The sequence below is a fragment of the Cricetulus griseus genome, chromosome 2 (assembly GCF_003668045.3).
Source record: "Cricetulus griseus strain 17A/GY chromosome 2, alternate assembly CriGri-PICRH-1.0, whole genome shotgun sequence".
Classification (NCBI taxonomy): domain Eukaryota; kingdom Metazoa; phylum Chordata; class Mammalia; order Rodentia; family Cricetidae; genus Cricetulus; species Cricetulus griseus.
In genome coordinates this window covers 255826029-255840298 of record NC_048595.1, presented here as the reverse complement: position 1 = coordinate 255840298, position 14270 = coordinate 255826029, and the positions used below count along the sequence as shown (strand labels likewise).

At 42.1% G+C, this 14270-nt stretch overlaps 1 pseudogene; it reads left to right on the top strand.

Annotated features, from left to right (window-relative positions):
• The first annotated feature begins 12992 nt into the window (after positions 1 to 12992).
• LOC100763241 lies at positions 12993 to 13890 on the top strand (annotated as a pseudogene).
• The last annotated feature ends 380 nt before the right edge of the window (positions 13891 to 14270 follow it).

The following is a 14270-nucleotide window of genomic DNA, read 5'->3' as shown; positions in this document are numbered from 1 at the left end:
GGGGAGGCCTGCCCTGCCCACTGAGGACAACTCAGAGGCCATGTGTTGCTCATCATCTCTGTATTGTACATAGAGAAAGGTATTTAGTAGGTGCAGTTTGACAGGTGGACCGCAAGGTAGCTAATCCTCCTTTTGTAAAAGGAAAAAAGCTGAAGGCCACTAGAGACACAGGCTTCAATCCACCTGATTCAGAGAGAGGCTGTGATAGTATGTATCCTGACCCAACCCCCACCCCTGCATTAATTACTGTGAAAATTTTTGAATCAAAAGCAAGTATTATTGTTACTATGATTTTTATTATTGTTGTTACTGTTATTACACCACTTTCAGGAGGAGGTTTTGTATTCCTGGTGGGAATTATTGCCAGACCCTCACGTAGTCCGCATACTCCCCCTTTTCTATGGCAAGTCACTTTTTAAGAACCATACCTTTTGTTTTGTTTTGCACAGACTATATGAGTGATGCATGCCACAGAAGCTCTACCCTTCAGAAGTTCCCTCACCCTGGTGACCTTGTGGCTAATGGTTTCCTCTGTCACCTGTTGGATTGCCTGCTCAATAAGGATTTTGTGCCGTGACCCTTGTGGGGAGGGGAAACTGACCATATAATTCTCTATTCTAGGAATAGATATAAAACAAACATTTTAGCCTTTTTATATTTCATTTTCTGCTTACTCCAGGCCATTGGCTTTCTTTCGGGCCAGGAGATTCACCTAATGAGGCCCTGTGACTATAGGATAAGAATTCTCCTATTTTTGTAGCTTACAGGAAACCCTCTAAATAAAATCACTTATGTTTAGGGTTGTAAGATTTTTTTATTTTTTTTCTGTCCTTCCCTATATCACACTCCTCAAAAATTAGCTTCTGTTTTAATTTTTTTCTTAATGATGCCATGGAATTAATCAAATACTGAAAAAGCCATGTCATTTGCCCTCTTAGTTATATAGTACCTCTTGGGGAGTATGCCAAGTTGGACACTATGTTTATTGTGGGGCATCACTGTTTATGCCACCTCCTGGAGCAAGGTACTGATGTGGAACAATCTCTGTTTGTAGCTCTCATGTTCTGGTCCCTTAGTAGTGGTAAAGATGTTGCCATTGAGAAGTCTGGCATTTTGGTCACAATGGATACCTATCTAATAGCAGAATATAAGGATAGGCATTTGTACACACAGAGGATGCAAGAGCATCCCAGTGAAGCTTGATACATCACTAGTTTAATCAATTCTGTTGTCTCAACAATGTCTCCCCCACCTGCAACAGAGGAAATTGAGAATCTCCACAGACTTTTATAATTTAGAATAGATTCCATATGTATGTGTGGAAGTACTCTGTAGCTTGGCTGACTCCAACACCGTTCAAAAGGATCCTTGGTAGAGTTACAGATTTTTTATAAATGTTCATGAAACTTGAGACAATTCAATTCAATATATTTTGATCAAGCAAGCAAAACAAAACACTAGTGGGGGAGTCCCATAAAGCAAGAACAGATTTTAGTAGGGCCTGAACAAGTCCTAAACACGGCAGGCAGGAGCCCCCGCCTGTTCACCAGTCAGCCTCTGGCCTCTTTGTCATCCTTCTCCTGTGAAGTCATCATGATCCACTTTGACAACTCTCATAAGAACAACACATATCCAAAATAAGTAATGTGCTTGAAAACTGTAACTCAATTACAGTATTTTTTCATTGGAAAATATAACTTTTCTTCTAAAGTATTGTTTAGTTCTGACCTAGGAGAAAGAAAAGCGGTTTTCTGATATGCATATTTCATGCCAGATTTCCCCCATGGAACTAGGTTTTCTTTCTTGAGTGGGGTGGACACGGGGGAGAAAGGTTCGGGCTAAAGCTACATGTCATATCCTACATAACCTTGTCAACATCTGCTCTCTGCTACCTTTAAGCCAATTAAATACCTTTCTCTGAATATTTTGTCCATTCAGATCCGAAGACCTTTACAGACTGTGCTTTTATTTTTGTGTTTACATTCCTTTGATTTGCATACTTTACTTGATTTGTTGCATTTTTAGTATTTATTTTAAGCCAAATGTCTTTGTCTTTTTTATTCATTTTTATGACACTGATTTGTAGACACTCGGTAAACTCTTGGGAGAAACAAGTAGCTGAAATTGTTTCCGAGTTCATTCAGTGGGCTAGGCACATGTTTAAATTTAAAGTTTGAAAAGGTTTGCAATTAACTGATGGCTGAAGGTTGTCGTCTGGACCATTTTATAGGATGTTTTAACTGACTCCATTGTATGGAAACCAAGTATGACTATCAAGATGAATTCAGTGTATACTTTTTGTTACTGGATGTGATGTCTTTGTTATCAGACATTCATACCACTGGATTACTTCACCTGTGTTCGTTTATCTCCATTTATAAAGCTGGTAACATTGGCCATCCAAGATCAGAAATTTAGAATTGACCCTTAAGGAAAAAAAGACAAAATGTTTCAAAGAGCCATGTTTTCAGTATGAAAACATTGGTGGTTTGAGAGTGGGTGGGAAGTGGGAATAGGGTAACATTAACTGTAGCAGTTTTAGTTTCTGAGATTCTGTAACCTCAGTAGACACCAGGAAGAATTTCAACGTCTTACTCCACCACTCTCCTCTCCTCAGTGAATGAGAACAGTCCTTTGTATGATTGCTGATGAGGAGCAAACCACAGCTCTCTTCAACCTTGCCAGAGATGAGTAGTGGTTTTCACTTCCTCACCGGAAACTTGCACTGGGGACAGAACTTGCCTTGGTCAGTCAGATCTCCCCACAGCTTCAAACACATATCCAGGTAGACCAAGCAATGGACCACTTTGCACCACTGTGTACCATGGAAAGGTTTCAATGTTTAGTTTAGGTATTGCTAACTTGTGCTATTAACCTTTTGACAAGCTTGTAGTATTGTTTGTTTGGGGTTTATTTTTTATTTGTAACCATTTAGTAGTCCCCAGCTAGCTATCAGTACAGATTTTACCCCATGGGTAGGAGTCTATCTTCATACCACGTTACAAAGCACACTAATCCTGACATCACAATGGAAAATATGAACCAAAATAGAAACAAAAGAAAAAAAAAGAACTTCACACTGGGAAGCTGAACAAGCAATCCACCTTTCCTATGTGCATGCTCCCCCATGGACTGGCTGTGGCAATGTAACACCTGTACAATGTTTTCAAATAAAAAATACATGCTTTATGAAAGCAGCACGCTTCTGGCTCTCTCGTGTGTTTGTCTACATTGTGACAACCGTGACAGCAGTTCCCTTGAGATGCTAGAAATAGCAACAACGGCAGAGAACCCAGCACACGTCAAAATAAAAACCATAGAGAAAATAGCTCCAAATTAGGTATGGCATAGTCTCTGAACTGTAGTTTCAAGAAGTCGTATTAAACACATTTGTAAATTGCTTCAGGGTACTAAAAAGGGCTCTTGGGATAGAGCTTCCATGTCCACCTGGAAAACTCATTCAGGATAATGGAAAGCTACCCACAAGGTTTCTTATGAAGAAATTTCTGGGTACACTGCCCTGGGCATAGCACAGACCTTGTTATGTTCCACCTGTTTTCCCAATGAGTTGTCATTTTCTTAAGAGAAAGAACCGATTTCCTAAATACTCAGGAGCTCCTGCAATAGCAAGATGACGAAGCATTAGAATTTCATAACTATTTATAAGAAGGAAAACAAACAAACAAACAAAATAAGACTAAAATTCACAGGCCAGCTGTCATTGATTAGATTGTCTTTTTTCCCCACAAGAAAATGTGTGATATAATAGCCCAACACAGATCCAGCTAATCTGTTCAGTGCCCAGCAAAACACCTGGCATATGGAAGACATATATACATCTTATTTTACTAGAATCTACCTGCAAAACCATAAATACAAAGCACAAGCATGAGTAAATCTATTAAAAAATGTTGCCCTTCTTCTCTTAGATTTTTATTATTATTATTATTCCAACAGAATTCTTGTTCTTGTAATTGAAAAGAATCAGCACATCCACTCAAGGGAACTTAAGAAAATCACTTACAATGTTTAAAGACCTCCAGGTTTAGGGCTGAGACAGAAAACAACAAAGGTCTTTACTTTCAAATAAAATCTTATATTTGTATCATAACTTCTTAATTGTGCAATCCAATCACACTTTTTTTATTCTTCATTTTTGTCTTTGATATTCTTCCCTCTTTTTCATTTCTACAGTCAGAGGGCTCATTAGGGTATATCTATGAAGGATTTAAAAAAATCTATTGCAGCTGAAAAGCCCTGCCACTTCCAGGTGGCCTGTACTGAGACTCAAGAAGACAAGACATTGAGTGTCACTCTTCATACATCTAGACAAGTCTCCTCCAAACATGACCACATAATGATGAACTTTACATACTGAAAAGCAATCTTTCTGAACTCATCTCAAACTGATGTCGCTGGTTAAAATGTATCACCTATAGATGTACGTACAAGATGCTTTAAGTAGGCTGAGCACATGATTTGTGATATAATCCATTAATACTTTCAATACAAAGGCAGACATTGATAGCCATACATAGACAACAGGTGCAGATCTGGTGCAACAGGTACAACCTGGGAATACAGTCACATTGACTTTAAGACAAACTGGTTCATCCCTACCCATGCAAGCTGGCAGCATAGCATCTAGCCATGTCTTCCTGCCACGAGATGGCAATGAATCAGAACAGGAAGACAGGCTGCTCACCTGCTCACCTGCTCACCTGCTCACCTGCTCACCTGCTCACCTGCTCACCTGCTCACCTGCTCACCTGCTCACCTGCTCACCTGCTCACCTGCTCACCTGCTCACCTGCTCACCTGCTCACCTGCTCACCTGCTCACCTGCTCACCATGGATAGCTATTAGTTACTTCTCTTTAGTGTTCCCTATCTTGTGTAGGCCTCCCATGAATGCTCAGAGCTGCTGTAAGTCCAAGAGAGTAACAGCCAAGTCATGCCTGTGAACAGGGATACAAAATAACTGTGAAACATTTTACTGCTGTTAGAGATAGCCCCTACTTGGATTCTGAAAGCAAACCCTATTTTCTACAAGACGATCCTGAAGAACACTTCTAGCCTGGGCTTCCATCTAACTATCTGGGTATCTGTAGTAAGGGGTGGTGGAAAACAGAGACATGTCCCAATGCAACATCACCAACACCACTGCTGTTTCATTGCTCAAGTGTGAGCCTAAAGGAGCATGCTTTTTTGAAGTTACTCCGAAGAAAACTACAGCAGAGACAGACACACCCATGCACTTCAAGAAGTGTGGAGCGATGAATGAGTATTGCATAAATGAATGTTTGCTCCACATGGGAAAGAGGTCAGTTCCTAGAGGCCAAGAATAGACAAAGGACCCAAACCACTCTTCACTTAATGTTTCCCAAACAACTCACATAAGTTCTCCTTTTAGTACTTCAGGCTTCATATTGAAATAAGGAGTGTTAATACCTATTTTGTCATGAAAGGGGCAGGGGGTGTCTTCTCGCCTTCATGGGTCATGTCTCTGTAGGTAGGAGTTACCCCCATGGTACCTGAAGAGGTTCAATAAATTTTGAGTAACAGTAATAATTGCAGTTTTACAGATGGTTGGCTACTTGCCAGTTTGCCGGCAACTAGAAAAGCAATAAAAACATCTACTTGTTCTTAAAGTGACTACTGTTCTAAATGAAATTGCTAGAGAGAGAGGAAATGGCCTAATCACTCCAGTAATCAAACCAGTCTCATTATGGGGCTCCCTGTGAGCTTTTGTTTGAATTTTCTAATGTAGTTTTTGGCATTAGATGGGATTTTAAAAGCTAAATAGGTCACACATGCATACAAATGGTTGAGTGAAGCACATAACAGCTTTATGTTCCTAAGATTTTGCCTATGAGGCTCCTTTTTAATTAAAAGGGAAAATTGTCAGGGATAGCAGACAACTTAATGTGGGGAATTCAGCAGTCATAGGGAAGAATGATGACACTTGGATTAATAATCCTAACTTCTGCTGCACCATCAATACTGGCCCCTCACTGGGGCCCCTCCTGGACATCCTGTTGTTGCCCAGTGTCGTGGAGACCCTGCAGCTTTGTATGTGCAGGTCTGGCCCTCTTACACACTCCAGACGTTCATAGATGAGGGACATGTTGGGGTGGGGAAAACCAGCAGAAATGAAACTACCTTGGTTGTGTTGACCCAACGCACAATGTGAGAGGGGTCTCAGAACTGTCCTAGGCCAAGGGATCCCTGAGATCAAGCACACATCTAAGTTTCAGTGGTTGGTCATAAGCTTTGTCAGGGGACGACCTGCATCAGATCCTTGCTGTCACTGACTGCACTCTCCAGTGACCTATGGTCTGTCAGTGTCCATCAAGAACCTCCTGCTCATCTGTCAATGAAGGCCAATGACTCCGAGGCAAAGGAGTCTTACTCTCCTCCGAGGTATTGGAGCAAACTGAAGCCCTCCGTCAAGTTGCCCCTGAAGGGGAAAGATGTGGAGAAATCGAAAGCCCTGAGCACGAAGTTGATATCATTGGGTCACTGAAAGTTGCAAGCATGGGTAAATGTGGAGCTGTAGTAATTAGTGCAGGATCTCCAGGTAGGGGTGAGTGTTGGCCTCAGCAAGGGACCCCAGGGCCTCTCTCTCTTCCATGCTATTTGACCACTGTTAATCTGGAGCATACTAGCTCAAAATTCAGTTATTATACCTTAAACTGTTTCAATTGGTTTGTTATTGCTGTGTTTTTATGATGTGCACAGAGTAGAGGGCATGTTTGCAGAAGGCTGCGTGGACCTCAGAGGACATCATCACCCACTCACTCCTCTTCTTCCACCTTTATATGGGTTCTGGGGATCGAACTCAGGTTTTTCAGGCTCGAATGGCAAAGCACTTTACTGGATGAGCCATGTTACCAGCATCAGCCAATAGAACCCTTAAAATCATTGAAGATGGCATAGTTCTAGTTCTAGTTCGCATCATTTATTCTATGTGCATATCACTGATATATTAGAAAAAATTAATTTAATCCTCATTTAATCCTCAAAGCGCAAGAAGAGTCATACAGTGAGAGCTGTTTTATTGATGAGTTAGTGGAAGCATGGATGAGTTACATAAAACGGCCAGAGTCACACATGCAGCAAGTGAGGAGGCCAGGACCCAAATCCAGTGTGTCTGGTTTCAAAAGCATTTAAGTATACAACAGCACAAAATGTCTTATGGAAGTTCAAACAAGCAGTTACGCTAACAAAACCTTTGAGGAACTATGTACAAGAACCCTGTTTGCTGAAGCCCATTCCTTAGGGTGAGATGCCATGCTTAGAGGCAGTAGGATCACGATATAATTCCAGTACATGAACTAGCTTGTTGGAGCCCATTCCCTATGGTAGGACGCCATGTTCAATATTAATGCATGTGAGAGAGGCCTGGTCCTACCCCAACCTAGTGTACCAGACTATGTTGACTCCTCATGGGAGCCCTTATCTGTGAGGAGGAGTGGACTGGGGGTGGGCTGGGGGGAGGTGAGGGAAGGTGGGAGTAGGGGTGGGAAGGAGAACTGTGGTTGAAATATAAAATAAAATAAAAAATTAAAAATGTAAAAGAAAAGAATCCTGTTATTTCAGGTTTTTCCATTGTTTTGTTTTGTTGTTGCTTTTCATGTAGGAAAAGCACAAACTTGATTATGTTCAAGTAGAAAATTAGCCCTATTAAACCAGTCAGCATAAGAAACCTATGCTAACCATATTCATGGCTCCTCACTGACAAAGGAAAGGGATGACAGGCAAATCCCTCTCTCTTCAGAACTGATATAAACAATGGGTCATCAGTCAGAAGTATTATCTTGCTCTGCTGATAGGAAGGTGTGGCCTGGATCAGTGTCCCCGAGTCCTCCTATGGGCTCCATTCCCGCCAACAGGGACTGGTCTCCTCCAATATGCCTCTTGTGTTTACGGTGCCGTGTTCTATGATTATTTCTGTCCCTCTCTTTGTAGCCTCACAGGAGCATATGGCACAGCTGAACCCCTCCCCCTCTTTCTTCAAACAGCTCTTCTGGAGCTCATAGAACCCCTTTCTCCCGGTGTCCTGCCAGGACATCCCTTTTCTATATCCACAGCTGGTTTTTCTTTTGCATCTATTACTAAATGATAAAGCTCATTCATGTCTCTGTCCTCAGGTCCCTTCTCCTTTGTGTCCATACTCATATCCGCTGTCTCACACTCCTGCCCGTGCCTCACACTCAGGAGTCACCCGCATAGATCTCTCTGCCAGTCCAATGTGTCCGGCTTGAACATCTAACAAGCTTTTCATGTAAATGTATCCGAAATATAATTCATGATCCTCCCACCCCTGCCTTTCCTCCAGTGCTCCCTGTCTTACTTCCTAGAACCATGATATGCCTGGTGATTTGGGCCAAATGCCTGAGATTCACCCTGGACATGTTCTTGACATCAGCACCCAGGTTCTCATCTTCTCTCCACCAGCAAATGACTTGGGTTCTGATTCTGACTCCCAGCCCCAGATGTTACTAAGGACTTTCATGCCATCCTCCCCTGCGTCCATATAGCCTCCTGCATACTCTCCACATCTGCCCCTGTACTTGCCATTCTCTACAGAGTGATCCTTTTAAAATGTAAATTACATCCTGTCATTTCACTGCACCAAGCCCTTGATGTCCTTTTTCAGCATTAGAATAAAATTCAAATGCTTCACCATGACTCTCAAGACCCACCAGACCTGGACCCTGCCTTCTTAGCAGCTACATCTGTCTGATTTTCCCTCAGGAAGTCACCACTGGCACCTGAGGTCATTCCTCCTCATGGCCCTTGGAACCATCAGCCTGGGGTGCTCACACAGGTCATCCCATGGCTGACTCCCACAGAGGGACCACCTTCACTGTCCTTAACATAGTCACACTCTTCCATTATCCTGACATTTCAATGTTCTTCATTTTTGTAGATGCCTGGGTAGATCTGCCTTCTACTACAATGTGTGCACAGAGATTGTGTCATGCTCATTGCTGTCTTGTCAGCACTGGGAATAGCCCCTGACATATGGTTGATCCACAGTAAAATGAGTTTAATAGGTGGAATCTAAACTTGGAGCAATAGTTAAGGCTCTAGAATAAGACAGTTAAGTGTTAAGGCTCAATCCCTACTATACTTACTCCAATCCCTACATTCCACACAATAGATTCCAGGCAGTAGCCTAGTACATACAGGAGGTATTTAGGGCATTATACAGGCTTTGAAATCCACACCAGCTAGGATACTGGTTCCCAACCTTCCAAATGTAGCGACCCTTTAATACAGTCCCTCATGTTGTGGTGATCCCCAACCATAAAATTCTTTCATTGCTACTTCAGAACTGCAATTTTGCTACTGTTATGAATACTTACTGATGTAAAAATATGAGATAATGGATATTTGATGTGTGACCCTTGTAAAAGGGTTCTTCGAACTCCAATGGAATTGCAACCTACAGGTTGAAAACCACTGAGCTAGGGAGACACACAATATATAAATGACCTTGGATTGGATATACATAAACAAACCAAAGACTTTTCCTAATGTCTATTAAAGTTTATCATTCAGGAACCTTTAGGAGAGAACACACAGTACAAAGTTTGAATCACCAGCAAGAACTAAAGGCCCAACTGTGAGTCTCCAGAAATAATTTTTCTCTTTAGAGCTATTCCTCACTTGGGCTATTCCCCTGCCTCCCAAACTGGTGGTCTGCCTGCCCTCTTTAACAATTACCTTGACTCCCCAGCAGCATGTCCTCAGCAACCAACAACAGCACCTTCCTTTACCATTCTATGGACAATCAAGGTGAGCTTAGAAACTTATCAAGCCTACAAATCTCCCCCTTCATCCCACTGGCTGCCCAGTCTCCTCACTGACAAATAAAGGAGTACCAAGTCCAAAGTATAGATCAAATCATATCCATGCATCATTCCCCTGAATGCAGAGTCAAGATGGGGAAAGTGAAAAATGCTTATAGCCAAATGTAGCCTGTGGATAAGTAGCCACTTTTGATCTGACAATGAAGGAGGACCCCTGCCCAAAAGTAACACTTCATTCCACAACCAATTGCTGATCAACTACTGTATACCAAGCACTGATCAAAGAGGATTACAGAAGTGGGGAAGGAAACAAGTTTTTTTTTTCCATTTCCTTTTTTTTTTAAGGTAGTCATCAATCTTTTAATTTTTTTATTTTTTGTGTGTGTAAAGATCTGTTATATTTTTATTTTTTTAACTTTTTTATTTGAATTAGAAACAGTATTGATTTACATGACAATCCTGGTTCCCATCTCCCTCCCGTCCTCCCCTACCACCACCACCCCAACTAAAACCCTATCTATCACATATCCTTTCTGCTCCCCCTGGATGATGAGGGTGTCATCAGTGTCTATTGTATCCTTTGGAATAGGGCCTAGGCCCACCTCCACCCCTGTGTGTCTTGGCTCAGGGAGTTATTCCTCTATGTAGAATGGGCTCCCAAAGTCCACGCCTATGCTAGGGATAAGTACTGAACTTCTACAGGAGGTCCTGTAGATTTCTGAGGTTTCCTCACAGAAACCCATGTTCCTGGGGTCTGGATCAGTCCCATGCTGGTATTCCAGCTACCAGACTGGGGAGCAAGAGTTCTCCGATGTTCAGTTCAGCTGTTCAGCTGGGTTTCACCAGCCTGGTCTGGACCCCTGTGCTCTTAACTCATCCTCTGAATCTGGGTTTCAGTTCAGTTCGGTGATTAGTTGTGGGTGTCTGCTTCAACTTCCACCAGCTGCTGGATGAAGGCTATAGGATGGCATCTAAGTTAGTCATCAATCTCATTATCAGGGGAGGGCATTTAAGGTAGCCTCTCCTCTGTTGCTTAGATTGTTAGCTGATGTCATCTTTGTAGATCTCCAGACATTTCCCTAGTGCCTGATTTCTCTGCAAACCAAAAATGTCTCCATTATGATATCTCCATTTTTGTTATCAAAAAAGTTTTTATGTTCTAATGGAGGAAGATTAAAAACAACATAAGAGAAGTTTCAACAGAAATAGTGCTATAAAGAAAATAAGAGATGAGCCAGCAAGATGGCTCAGCAGGTAAAGAAGGTCCTTGCCAGCCAAACCAGGTGACCTATTTGATCCCTAGGACCCACAAGGGGAAAACAAAGAATCAATTCCCATGAGTTGTCCTCTGACCTCCACATGCACTTTGTGGCATGTGCATACACATGATTTTTTTAAAATTAAATAACTTTAGAAGAATATTGTATGCACATGTATGTTTTGCTTGCATGCATGTCTGTGGAGTGTGTGTGTGTGTGTGTGTGTGTGTGTGTGTGTGTGTGTGTGTAAGTGGAGTCCATAACAAGGCATCTGACTCCCTAGAACTAGAATTAGAGACATTTGTGAGTTACCATGTGGGCTAGGATCCAAACCCAGGACAACATACAGAAGAAAACACAAACAGAGGGAATAGCCTTGCAAAGAGAATTTAGGCAGACACCCATGTGTGGCATAACTGGCTAGGCACACATGCAGATAATCCATTTCTCTACTTCGGGGAAGTTTCTTAACATGCCTGGACATAGGTTTCTCATAAGTAAAAGATGATGCTGTCAGTGCTAATTGACAGCATTACCTTGCTGATTACATGAGAAGACATTTACTGCAGAACATGTCAAAGGTTGCAGCAAGGGCTCAAATGGTGTTACTCTCATCCTATATTCTAGAAGATTGGCATTCTCCCTACTTGTAAAGAAAGAATCCAAGTGTCAACACGCATACTTTATATTCAAATGTATCATTCAGCCACCAAAAACTGTGGCCTTTGACCAGTTCTCTCTCTCTCTCTCTCTCTCTCTCTCTCTCTCTCTCTCTCTCTCTCTCTCTTTCTCTCTCTCTCTCTTGTTTCTGCTTTTGATTTGCTTGTTCTTTTGAGACAGAGGCTCATTATGTAGTTCTGGTTGGCTCTAAACTCATGATCCTGCTGCCTCAGCTTCTTAGCACTGGGATTTCAGGTCTGTGCCTCTCCTTCATGTAGTGTTGAGGTTTTTCCCTGGCTCCAACCCCAGAGCTGATTCCCAGACTCCCCGTGGGAAGCCATCACTAATGCCAAGCTGCTGCCAGCATGGTTCAGAACTCCCACCCCAGCACAAATGATCCCAAAACAGAGGGGGAAAATGATCATGCTGTTGCTGCAGCCCTGACACTGAGTCTTTCCCAGCCTCTGCCCCTGGGCAGGAAGATAAACAGCTGTGTCAGTTAGAGAGCTCTGCCCATAAATAAAGACCATGTGCTGGGAATTTTACTTTTATTTAAAGTTCTATTTACATAGGGTCAGAAAAGCCAACTTCTATTTCAGTAACATCCCAACAGCAATTATAAAAATAAATACTTAATAAATATTTTTACCCACAAAAATGTTTGGGTGAAGTCTTTTTCAGACTTTCTAGTCAAACACACAGGGCCTGTAAATGAATAGCAATGTTCGTTTCTTCAGTATATAACCAGGCAAGGTATATTTGCTGCTATAAATGTCACTGAACTTGTACCCATTTCCTCAAGCTGAACTACTTGATTCTGATTTGGCTCACAATGCCTTTCACCTGAACACCTACTTCTATTCCGCCTCCCTCTGAGTCATTCTCTACTCAGCATCTAAAACACTGTTCTGACCCTGCCATTGTCCTGGCCTCCCTCCTTCCCTGGCTCTCTGCTGCAAACTCTGCAGGAGGCAATTCGCATTCTTTAAGATCTGAATCCATCAGGATGCACTCAGATCAGTGTCTTGCTCAGTCATCATCAGAGAAGCTTCCTCCTTCAGGAGATGGAAACAAATCAGAGATCCACGGTTGGTCGATGTGCAGAGAATAAGAGACTTGCAACACTTAGTCCTAAATGGAAGGTCTCCATCAAATCCATTCACTCAGTGCTCAGGGAACTCTGCAGAAAAGGAAAAAGAAAGATTATAAGAGCCAGAGTGGGCTTCTCATTCATCCTTGTGCACCATAGGCGGCACAGGCACCAAGATGTCCAACCGAGTTGTCTGCCGGGAAGCCAGCCATGCCGGGAGCTAGTACACTGCCTCAGAACCTCAGCTGAATGCCCAGCTAGAAGGTTGGCTTTCACAAGTTCAGTCTACGAAAAGACCTGCTAGAGCCATTATTGCACCCCATGCAGGATACACATACTGTGGTTCTTATGCTGTCCATGCTTACAAACAAGTGGATCCGGCTATTACCCAGAGAATTTTCATTCTTGGACCTTCCCATCATGTGCCCCTGTCTCAATGTGCACTCTCCAGTGTGGATATATGTAGGACTCCTCTGTAAGACTTTCGTATGATTTACGGAGAGATTTACAGAAGACAGGAATGTTTGAACGCATGTCTCTGCAGATAGATGAAGACGAACACAGTATTGAAATGCATTTGCCTTATACAGCTAAAGCCATGGAAAGCCATAAAGATGAGTTTACCATTATTCCTGTACTGGTTGGAGCTCTCAGTGAGTCAAAAGAACAGGAATTCGGAAAACTCTTCACTAAATGTCTAGCGGATCCTAGTAATCTCTTTGTGGTCTCTTCTGATTTCTGCCACTGGGGTCAAAGTTTCCGTTACAGTTACTATGATGAATCCCAGTGGGAGAGTTATAGATCCATTGAACATCTAGATAAAATGGGTATGAATATTATAGAACAATTAGATCTTGTATCTTTTAGCAATTATTTGAAGAAATATTATAATACTATATGTGGAAGACATCCCATGGGGTACTATTAAATGATATCACAGAGCTCCAAAAGAACGGAATGAATATGAGCTTTTCCTTCTTGAATTATGCCCAGTCGAGCCAGTGTAGAAGCTAGCAAGACAGTTCAGTTAGTTATGCAGCTGGAGCACTCACGGTCCACTGAAGCTCTGACCCTCAGGGACACCACCTGCACAGACTCACACGCTGTCCGGGGTCCAGCCTAACCTTTACCAAGATGTCGGTGTGGTGTTGGGGGATCCTGAAACCTCAGACTAATAGAACTCTCTTATCTTCTTTTCTAGTAGGTATAGTCCTCCTTAATTTTAACTCATTTAAAAAATGCTTTATAGTTTGGGGCAGTGGAAGAAAGGCTGGAATCAGAATATTTTGATTTAAAAAATGATGACAATATAAAGGCCCAATTGGCACACAGTTTTTGAAAATGACTTGTAAAGCATTTAGCATATCTGAAATTTGGACTCTTTGCAGACTCATGCACATACATTCCCTTTCAGAACAGTTTTGCAGATTGTACACAGACAA